This window comes from Aotus nancymaae, unplaced genomic scaffold (assembly GCF_030222135.1).
Source record: "Aotus nancymaae isolate 86718 unplaced genomic scaffold, 86718_ANA_hifiasm-v0.15.2.pri h1tg000029l, whole genome shotgun sequence".
Lineage (NCBI taxonomy): Eukaryota > Metazoa > Chordata > Mammalia > Primates > Aotidae > Aotus > Aotus nancymaae.
In genome coordinates this window covers 61,147,324-61,158,268 of record NW_026988442.1, presented here as the reverse complement: position 1 = coordinate 61,158,268, position 10,945 = coordinate 61,147,324, and positions in this window count along the sequence as shown.

Sequence of the window (10,945 nt, the reverse complement as noted above, 5' to 3'; positions counted from 1 at the left end):
GCAGGGAGGGAAGGAAAGCAGGGAGAGAAAGACAGAGGGAGGGAGGGAAGGAGAGAGGGAGGGAGAGACGCAAGAAAGAAGGGAGGGAGGTAGAGAAAAGGAAGGAAAAGAAAAGAGGGGGGGAGGGAAAAGGAGAGAAGGAAAAGGGGAAAGAAGGAGGAGAAGAAGTAGACATTTGCCAGCTATGACTCTAGAACCAACTTGCTGTTGTGACTTTAGGTGAAATAATTATCTTCCAATACCTGGAGTTTCCTCCTGTATAGAAAGAACACAATAATAGTACATCTTGAATAGTGTTACTTCATTAAATGAGTAAAGTTAAATGTCTGATGCATCTTAAATTCTAAATATAAGCCGGGTGCAGTGGCTCATGCCCGTAATCCCAGCACTTTGGAAGGCCAGGGTGGGTGGATCACTTGAGACCAGGAGTTCCAGACCAGCCCGGTCAATATGGCAAAACCCTGTCTCTACCAAAAATACAAAAATGAGCCAAGCATGGTGCTGTGCAACTGTAATCCCAGCTACTCAGAGGCTGAGGCGGGAGAATCGCTTGAACCCAGGAGGTGGAGGTTGCAGTTAGCTGAGATCACACCACTGCACTCCAGCCTAGGTAACAGAGTAAGACCCTGTCAAAAAAAAAAAAAAAAAACCTAAATATATGTTAACTATTAATTTATTGCCATTATGGAAAAAAAAATTTTTTTTCAGATGGTGTCTTGCTCTGTCACCCAAGCTGGAGTGCAGTGGCATAATCTCAGCTCACTACAACCTCCACCTCCTGGGTTCAAGCGATTCCCCTGCCTCAACCTCCCAAGTAGCTGGGACTGCAGGCAGGTGCCACCATGCTCAGCTAATTTTTTTTGTATTTTTAGTAGACAGGATTTTATCATGTTGGCCAGGCTGGTCTCGAACTCCTGACTGCAGGTAATCTACTCACCTCAGCCTTCCAAAGTACTGGGATTGCAGGGATGAGCCACTGTGCCTGGCTGGAAATGTTTATTTTAAAACAAAACTTCAGACCTAGATTTGACATTTTCTCTCCAAGATGAATATACCTGTACAATTCTATCAATAATCAATCAGATTGCCTTAACCTAACAATAATACAAAACTTGTGAATGACACGTGTTTTATCCATGGTCTACTTGAACAGTCCCATAGGTACACTCATTCAGGATGGTGTTTCCTGGGCTTCATCCAGATTTCCTGGTTCAGAATCAGAAGGGAGACAATAATGATCCAGAACTCAAGTTTCTTAAACCTATTTCTCAGGTGATATTATGCATGCCAAAGTTTGAGAAACTCTGAAATATCTTCACCTAGAAAAAGTTTAAACAGAAATCCTTTCTGTAAATATTGTAGCAGTTGCTGCAGCAGAGTCATAGTGAGTGCTGTTTACGAAAATGTCAGTAGACAGGGTGAATTCCACACAGGCTTCTGTGAATTATTTACAGAATAACTAGAAGAGATGCAAGAATTTTTATATAACCTTCCTGTATATCAAAATATGTTCTGAAATTACCGTGGAAGAATTTCACCAGTCATAGACCAACTATATATATCCACAGGCACCAACACCAATGACACCACACACACACACACACACACTCACACACTCACACAACTGAGAATAGTAGCCTGGATGTGATCATTACCCCTGCAATCTTCACTGATTTCACGGGGGGTGAAATTTATTTAGAATCTAGTATTCTAAATAAATTATCATCCTACTTACTTTTATTTTATAAAAAATTAAAAATCAATTCTTCCAAAAAGTATATTTCTAAATGGGAATTGTAGAATCAAAATTGCAAAACTACATAGGACATTAAAAACACTTTGGTTTTAGTCAATATTGTTCATACTTAATAGTTGGGCTCTGTAGCAAGACTGCCTTCCAAGTGCTGGTTCTGTTACTGTTGGGTTTAAGCTCATGATCTCAGTGCCTTAGTTTCCCAGCTGGACTGTGAGGACTACTCTACTACCTATCTCACAGGGTGTTGGAAGGATTAAATGAGTCACTATGTATAAGATGCTTAGAATTTTGCTGACAGATACTAAGTACTCAGAAAATGTTTACTATTATCAACTCTTCTTATTTAATTCAACAATCTCATCTTTTACAGCTAAGAGAATTCACTGAGGACCAGAGACACAAAACAATTTACACAGGTCATATAAGAAAGCCAGAAGCAGGACCTGGATTCCAAATTCTAAGTTTAATATTTCACAAATATGCCTTGCTGAATTCTCAGAAGATAATTCTGTTTTTGATTTATAGCTAAACCTTATCCATTGCCCTGAAAACTATAAACCACCATATGAACAGTTAAAAATAACTTTGCTTCCCCATGACCGTCCAAAAACTATCACCACCATCATCTCTCTGTTCATGAACAAGATAATTTCCTCAATAATTTAATTCAGAAGGAATTTTTACAAATCTCATATCTTCAGACATATGAAAGCACATATTGATGTTACTGAAATACAGAAGCAAAAAAAAATCAATGTGGAAAATGAATTGTGGTGTTGCCTTGCTGCAGCTCATAATTGTGTTCTTTTCATGTATGCTAATTGCTTGATCACCTATTACAGCTTGGGCCTAATTTTATTCATAGTTTTTCGTCCTTCCTCTGGGAAATGTATGGATGGTTCTGGTATGCATCTTCTTCTCTTTTGAAATCCCTATGACCAACAATCCATTTAATTATTTTTAGTAATGACTTTGGTAAATGCATCAGACATACTGCGATTTTACGGCTCATTCTGGATTGGCTTGTTTTGCTGTTACTAGGTTAGAACATCGTCCCCAGTGTTCTCTTTTGGCAGTGTTTTGGTAGTGCCTAAAAGACACTTTGGGGATGTTCTGAGATGCATGTTAGTTTTCATTTCCCATTCCAAAACAGCTTATGGCTTCACGTCTATTTCAGCCTCTGGGTTACCACCTCAAGAGAACCAGGGGTTGACCATTTGGCCACAAGGTGATGCAAACAGAAATGTGTTTTTAGTATCTTTCTTCACCCTGATTTTCTCCTTGTCCTTCATTTTGGTTCCTCCTGTTTCGGTGACCCACCCAGGCCTTTTATCTCCTTAACAGATACTGTAACTTTTTCTTTATTTCCAAATACAATAAAAAATTTTTCCTATTTCTATAAATTAAGAGATTTATTTTGTCTTAATTTAGATATCTTAATTTAGATAATTGAATTAAAAGATAAATTATCTCCCTTAAGGTTATGATAGTAACTAAAGCTAATCATGTATGTTAATATTTAAAGCATTTAGGACAGTCCCTAGCACATAGTAAATGATATATAATATTTATTAAATACAAATTAGTAATCAGGCACCATGGTGCACACCAGTAGTCTCAACTGAGGAGCACAACAGCTAAGGTGGGAGCATCACTTGAGTCCAAGAATGCAAGGCCATCCTGGGCAACATGAATTCCCATCTCTAAAAATGATGTTTTAAGATAAATCTATTAAATAATGTATGAGTCTTTTCCTTAGAATATGTGCTTGTTTCAAAACAAAGAGTTTTAATAACATAGCCCAAAGGGTAAGAATTTTTATACTAAGACCACAATTTTGGTCTTTTCATGTCTTTTCCAGCTTTTAGGGGCTTCCTGCATTCCTTAGCTTGTAGCCTCTTTGAAGATGGAAGACATCTTCAAAGCCAGCAATGGTAGTTTGAGTCCCTTCTTCTGGGAAATGTATGGATGGTTCTGGCATGCATCTCCTTCTCTTTTGAAATCCCTATGACCAGCAATTCATTCAGTTATTTTCAGTAATGACTTTGGTGAAATGTTGGTAATCCTAAAAATACATTTGATAGCAGTTACTTACACCAACTGTTTTAGTTCTGTGATCAGAAAGAATGCATGGCAATGGAGAAGGAACACTTCCCATTCTGTTCAGTCCACCTCTCCACTGCCATAGACTCCCGCATTTCTCTCACTTTACCTGAGCCTGACTATTGAAACCTTATGAGTCTTGCCCTTGCTCCATCACCGCTCTCTCATACACAGTGAGCATGTCTTCCAGGAGCTCAGGTCTGCTTACGCCATGATGCTTGTCTCCATGTGACAGGGGCACAAACGATGATGAGATCTTGTATCTGAGAGGGTCCTATCTTTTCTACAAGGGGATCCACAGTCTCAGTGACAGTCCTGGCATTAAAACATAGAAGAATAATTTGCCCTATTATTCTTATTTCTTAGGTAGTTTTATATTTTGGATGATCTTATTTTCTCTTCTCTTCTTCCTCATCTCAGCAGTAGAAATAGAAATATCTACAAAATATTTTAGGGGCAAAATGAAGGAAAAAAATATTTCTACCTGTTTGGGTTCAAGATGGGCTTTAAATGGAAGACATGTGAGTTGAGTGCTGAAGGAGGGGTTAGATTCTGTGAGTGACAGGTTGAGGACTTTCTAGGTAGGGGAAATTTTCAGTCTGTAAGTTTGATTTCAGAAAAGACTTGTGGTAGGCAGAATAATGACCACCCCAAATATGTCTACATCCTAAACCCTGGAACCTGTGAATGTGTTGTTACAAGGCAAAAGGGAATTAAGATTGCAGAAGGAATTAAGGTTGCTAATCCACTGACCTTAAAATAGAGAGATCTGTCTTGATTATGCAATGAGCCCAATGTGATCACAAGGGTCCTGAAAGTAGAAGAGCGAGGACTGAGAGTGATGCCATGTGAGAGGGACTCAAGCTACCATTGCTGGCTTTGAAGATGGAGGAAGAGGCTACGAGCTAAGGAATGCAGGAAGCTGCTAAAAGCTGGAAAAGACATGAAAATATATTCTCTCCCAGAGCCTCCAAAAAGAAACACAGACCTGCTGACACCTTGATTTTAGCCTACTGAGATCCATGTGAGACTTCTGGCTTACAGAACTATAAAGACAATAAATTTGTATTATTTTATGCCACTCACTTTGTGATAATTCCTTGCCACATCTACAGAAAATCAATAAAAACACTGTTATTTAACTGAAATAAAAGTCATGTCCTCCTTGCAACACCCCTCCAGTAGAATTTACACCTGTGCGGAAAGAATAAGGAGGCAGGAGCAAAGGCGTCCTTTTGTTTGGCGGTTCCTCTGCTTTGTCCCAAGCAGATTTTCCACTCAAGTTGAAATTACTTGGGTAAACATTGTGCTTCCGTCTCCTTTGGCAAGGGGAAGGCTCTGCCAGGTGGATAGACTAAATAATGTCTCTGAGTAATTTTCCAACCACAAGCTTTACCCCCACCCAAGCAGCCGCTGCAAGCTCTTTAGCTCAGAGGCCAAATGGACCCCATGAGACCAGTTCGGAAGTCTACATTCCTTCATTCCTTCCAGCTCCCCAGCATGCACTACTTGGCTGCTTTCTGATTCCCTGCTGCTTCTTGTGACCTGGGACGTGTATATTTCCTACTCCTCACTCCTATCTGGGTTTCCAGTCGTTGCTTCAGCATAACTTCTGGAATGGAATTGGTCGTAGCCTAGCTTCCCTTCAAATACCCAGCCAGAGACAAGACACTGAGTGCAGGTAGTGACCTTAGGGAACAGGCATGGGGGCCTAGTGAAACGGGAAGGTGAGAAAGGAAACTCAAGGGTGTGTAGCAAGCTGATCATCACTGTGAACAACCAAGCCTCAATTCCCACTAACATCCAAGAGACAGAGGGAGTTGTCCCTACGGTTGTGCACACCCAAGTCTGTGCAAGCTTTGAAATGGCTTCCTGGGCAAGCTGAAGAGTGGTCCAGCTGAGGTGAGGAGATCCTAGTTGCACCCACTTGCAGCTGGTTGTCATAGCAGTGGCTGAAGCAAAGAGGAAGGCTGGCCTCTCATCATGAGAGGCAAGGCATTGAGACACCTGACACAGGCAGCCTCCAAAATTATGACTGCTGGTCACTGACCTGTACTGTCACCCAGATCTTCATTTTTCACATTGCCTGACTCTCCCAGATCACATCCCAAACCTTTTTTCAGTGTACCATCCTTGGCCTCAAGGCTTCCTGAAGGCCTTCTGTAAATGTGGCTGTCAACTAGGCCCCACAAAACACAGGAGACACTGTCCCTGCTCATCACAACCAAATATATTGTCTGCTATGAAGTGCATGCTTCTTCACAAAAACAGACTCACATCCTTCCAAGGCATCCACTTCCTCTAAACCAAGAAAAGGATAAATGCAGCCACCCTACCATTGTCTTTCGGTAAGAAAATGCAATAAACAGATCAAGAAAGCTTGGTACTTTTCAATGTGCCCTTTCACAGTATTTCATTGTTCTCTGTGTTTCTTTAGAGTGCTCTTAAATAAAATTATAGATTTGGTAACTCTTTTGACACAAGAGACTGAAAAGGCCATAATGTTCTTGCTCAAAGCTGTTAGCTCCTTTGGGTCTTATTGAAACGATCAAACAAGTCCAACTGAAGGATCAATTCTAATATTCTTTTTTTCTAAGGGTCTTAACAGAGGCTAACAGCAGCAAATTGAGAGTTTATGTGAGTTTGGTGATATAGAATTATTTAACTGGGTAGCCCACCTGCGCTGACTTCCATGACCATCATCCCATTTGAAAAAGCCAACTTTGTTCCCTCTGCTTCCCTTCAGAGGGTTTCTCTGCAAATGCCTTAAGCAGCATCCTCCGGCACTGAAACGGTGGCTCCCCTGCAGCAGGCTGCTGCCATGCACAGCTTTTGATCTAACGACTCATGCCAGACCATGTGCAAAGCTGCTATGCTAATTTCTTTCCTCCGAGCATTCTGTGTCCCCAGTGGTAGGCACCATACAACATTCAGAAGTGTTTTTTTTAACTGGTACATGAAGATTGCCGTTAATTGCATGGTACATATTGATTACCCCTGCTTCAGGAGTTCATAATTTTGCATATTGCAAGTCAAACCAGGCATATCCTGACTTCTTACAAAGAATCAGCCTTTACATTTTTTCAGTTTTTCTTCCTTTCTTCCTGCTCCTCTCTCTCCCTTTCTCCTTTCTTTATGCTCTGCCTCTTTTCCTTTCTTATCTCTTTCTCTATTTTTCTTTCTTCCCTAACTCTCTTGCTTCCTACCTTTCTTTCTTCTTTCTTTTATTTCTTCTTTCTCATTCTCTCCTACACACATACACAAAACTCATAATGCTGTCTCCCTATTTCTCATTCATACCTAATGAAAAACTTCCTGGTGATTAAGACAAATTCTATTTAAAAAGCCGACATCGGATTCATCTTATATTCTTAAATGTCATTTCTAAATGTCATCAAGCATTAAATTGGATTTTATTTTTAAATACATGTTTTTGAGAGAAGAACAAAGTATTATTTATCAATTAATTAGCTGCCTGATGTGTTCAAGAAAAGTGGTGGAACATTCACTAGTAAATCTATAAAGCAAAAAATCCTTGGAGAATCTCATGTGCTATGTAATTAGAGTTAATTAACACATTTGCTAATTGACTATTATTTAGCACTCCAGCTGCTGAGGAAAAATCCATAGCCCCATTAAATATTAATTAGCAAAAGTCTATTGTCTGATCCCGTCAGCTTCTGTATTGAGGAGATTTTACAAACACAGCTTTGTTAGACTGGGTACAGAGCAACACATAGTAGATGGCTATTGAGGAATAAGAAAATGAGAACTTCATAATAAGCACGTAAGCCCTGTATTTCACTCAATTACTTTTTCCTCATTCAACTGATTGTATTACCAAAAATACCAGAAATAACATATTCATGTTGGTTTGCAGAGCTACCTACAACCTTGATATGTATGTGGCTCCCATTGTATCAAATTCTTGGTAATTTCCTGGCAGCCTATGTGACATACCCTTTAGAAAACTAAAGAAAAACTCACCTATTAATTGTAGAAAAAAATGCTCTCCATAGCCTGTGTGTGTGTGTGTGTGTGTGTGTGTGTGTGTGTGTGTGTGTGTGATCCAAAAGACCCAATGGTACCTCTATAGCTTTTTAAAAACACCTTATTGAGAAATAATTCACATACTATACAATCCACCGATTTAAAGAATATAATTCAATGCTTTGGGTATGTTACATCATTAATCTTTAAAATGTTTAAAAATTAATTCAATTTAAAATATATATATAACAACATTTGTTAATCTAAATGTATAACTCAGTGGCATTACTTACATTAATAATGTTGTGCAACCTCTCCATACCTTTTAATAGATTGGCTTCAGTCTCCTTGTGACTTGTGACTAAGGCACAGTCTGGGAAGCCGCCCACCAGCAAAAATGTATCACTGCTCACTTGGCAGTACCGACCCTTGTGAAAGTTGTTTTCTGATCAGAAGCTACTTTCTATAGCACCTATCCTGTTTTCTCCTGTCTTAGTCAACTCTGCCTATAATGTTCCCAGTTGACCAAGCAGTTGTTCTGAACAAGAGCCATATGCCCTTTCTCCTGCCTCCCAGCTGAGAGTCCCTGGCAACCTCCAGTTTTGTCAAATTGCTGGAAGTGTCTCCAGGTATCCCAAGATTTCATGTGACCTATGCCTCTTTTTCTCCCTATTACTTGCCACACAAAGGTCACCTCATTCTTTTTCCACAGGACGCCTAGTAAGACAACAATCACATCAAAGTAATCACAGTTAATATAGTAATTTTATTTACCAGCAATGTAGCATTCATTTTCTGGAGTTCTGCACAAGATACCCAGATAATTAACTGCTTGCTTTCTTCCTTTAGCAATCCTGGAAATACCAAACACAGGGAACAGAAAAGCTTGCACTTTCCACAGAATTCTACTAACGAGTTTAATTTGTATTAAAAGAAGACAAAATAACTTCTAACAATATCAATTTTGTTGTTGTAATATGAAGCTAGAATAACAATAATTAAAAATTATTTTTAAACTGTGGAAGATTTCCAACAGGCACTAAGGCTAAATGATTCATATTATATCTCATTTAATTCCTAAGAGCCACAGAGGTTATAGATTATGATATAGCTATTAGGAGGCTCAGTGTCTCATAGATCCATAAATTTTTGTACGATTTTCTTTATCCATTGTATTCGTAAGTCGTAGCATCACTTTGTATCCCATAAACATACACAATCATAAATGGTCAATTTACAATAATTTGTTTTCTGGTTCCTCTATTTAATATCTGTTATCCTACAAAAGGTTTAGGAGGATGCCAGGAAAACACAGGGGGGAGAACTACACAAAATTAGTCTGGGCAATGATTATTTGGATTTGACCCCAAAAGTGCTGGCAGCCAGCAAAAAGAAAAATAGACAAATAGGATCACATCAAACTAAAAAGCTTTCCATACAGAAAAAGAGTAACAGTGTGAAGAAACAACCTACAAATGGGGAAAAAATATTTGCAAGTCACACATCTAATAAGGGGTTAATATCCACATTATAGAAGGAATTCAAACAACTCAATAGCAAGACAACCCAATTTTTTAAAAATGAGCAAGAGACCTGAATAGACATTTCTTAAAAAATAAAACAAAACAAATGGTCAACAGATATAAAAGATGTTCAATACCCACTAATCTTTAAGGAAATACAAATTAAAACCCACAATGATCTATTACCTCACACCTGTAAGAATGACTATTATCAAAAAGACCAAAAAAATGTGTTGGTGAGAATGTGGAAAAAAAGGGAACACTTATACACTGCTAGTGGGAATATAAATTAGTACAGTCATTATGGAAAATGCTGGGAAGATTCCTTAAAAAACTAAAAACAGAACTGGCAATCCCACTTCTGGGTATTTACTTAAAAGACTTGAAATCAGTTTGTCCAAGAGATATTTTCACTCTTATGTTCACTGCAACACTATTCACAACAGCGAAGTTATAGAATAAATCTAAATGCCATCAACAGATGAATGGATAAAGAAAACGTGGTAATACATAAACAATGGAATACTATTCAGCCTTAAAAATCACACCATTGCACTCCAGCCTGTGTGCCAGAGTGAGATCCTTTCTCAAAAAAAAAAATGAAAGAAGAAAACAAATAGAATGCTATTCTATCATTTGCAACAACAACATGGATGGAATTGGAGAATTTATACTAAGTGAAATAAGTCAAGCACAGAAACACAAATATCACTTGTCCTCACTTATATGTGGAATCAAAAACAATTCAACTCAAAGAAGCAGAGAGTAGAAAACTGGTTACAGAGGCTGAGGGTTGGAAGATGGGGAAATGGAGAGCTCATGGCCAAAGGACACAGTCTCAGACAAAAGGAATGAATTTTTGTTTTGTTTTGTTTTAAATCTATTGCTCAGCTTGGTGAATATAGTTGATAATAGTGTATTAATCACTAACAGCATATTTCAAATGTTCTTACCACAAAAAAATAGGTATGAGATAATAGATATGTTAATTGACTGGATTTAATTATTCCACATTGTATTCATAAATCATAGCATCACTTTGTACCCCATAAATATATACTATCATAAAGGGTCAATTTATAATGATTTGTTTAAAAGTGACTGATACACCCATATTAGGAAATACAATATTGAAAAACCAGGGCCCCATGTACCACAGATCATCTGATTGATTAGTAAATGAAACTTCTAGTGGGTAGATGCAGCAATTACATTAGTTATGAAACTATGGCTAATATCTAGGTTTGCAAAAACGTAAGCAGGAAGAAAGAAATCAAACACGGCTGATTCTATCCTTGAGGTAAGACTGACCACAAATAAAGGCAGAGTGAAAAATGTCCATCTAAGGTGAGTTTTGGCATACCAGAAGGGACCACTGGCTAATCAGGACCCCTGTCCTCCCACTGGTTTATGCATGAGATTTTACTTGAGAAAGTGTTATTATAATTCCCATGTAATTGTGAATACAATAAATAGCAAGGCAGTAAGGACACTTGAAATTCCCAAAATCCTACTATTTGAGTTGGGGGCAAGGGAGCAGGATAAATGGATGGAACAGGGTGAAAATTTTGGG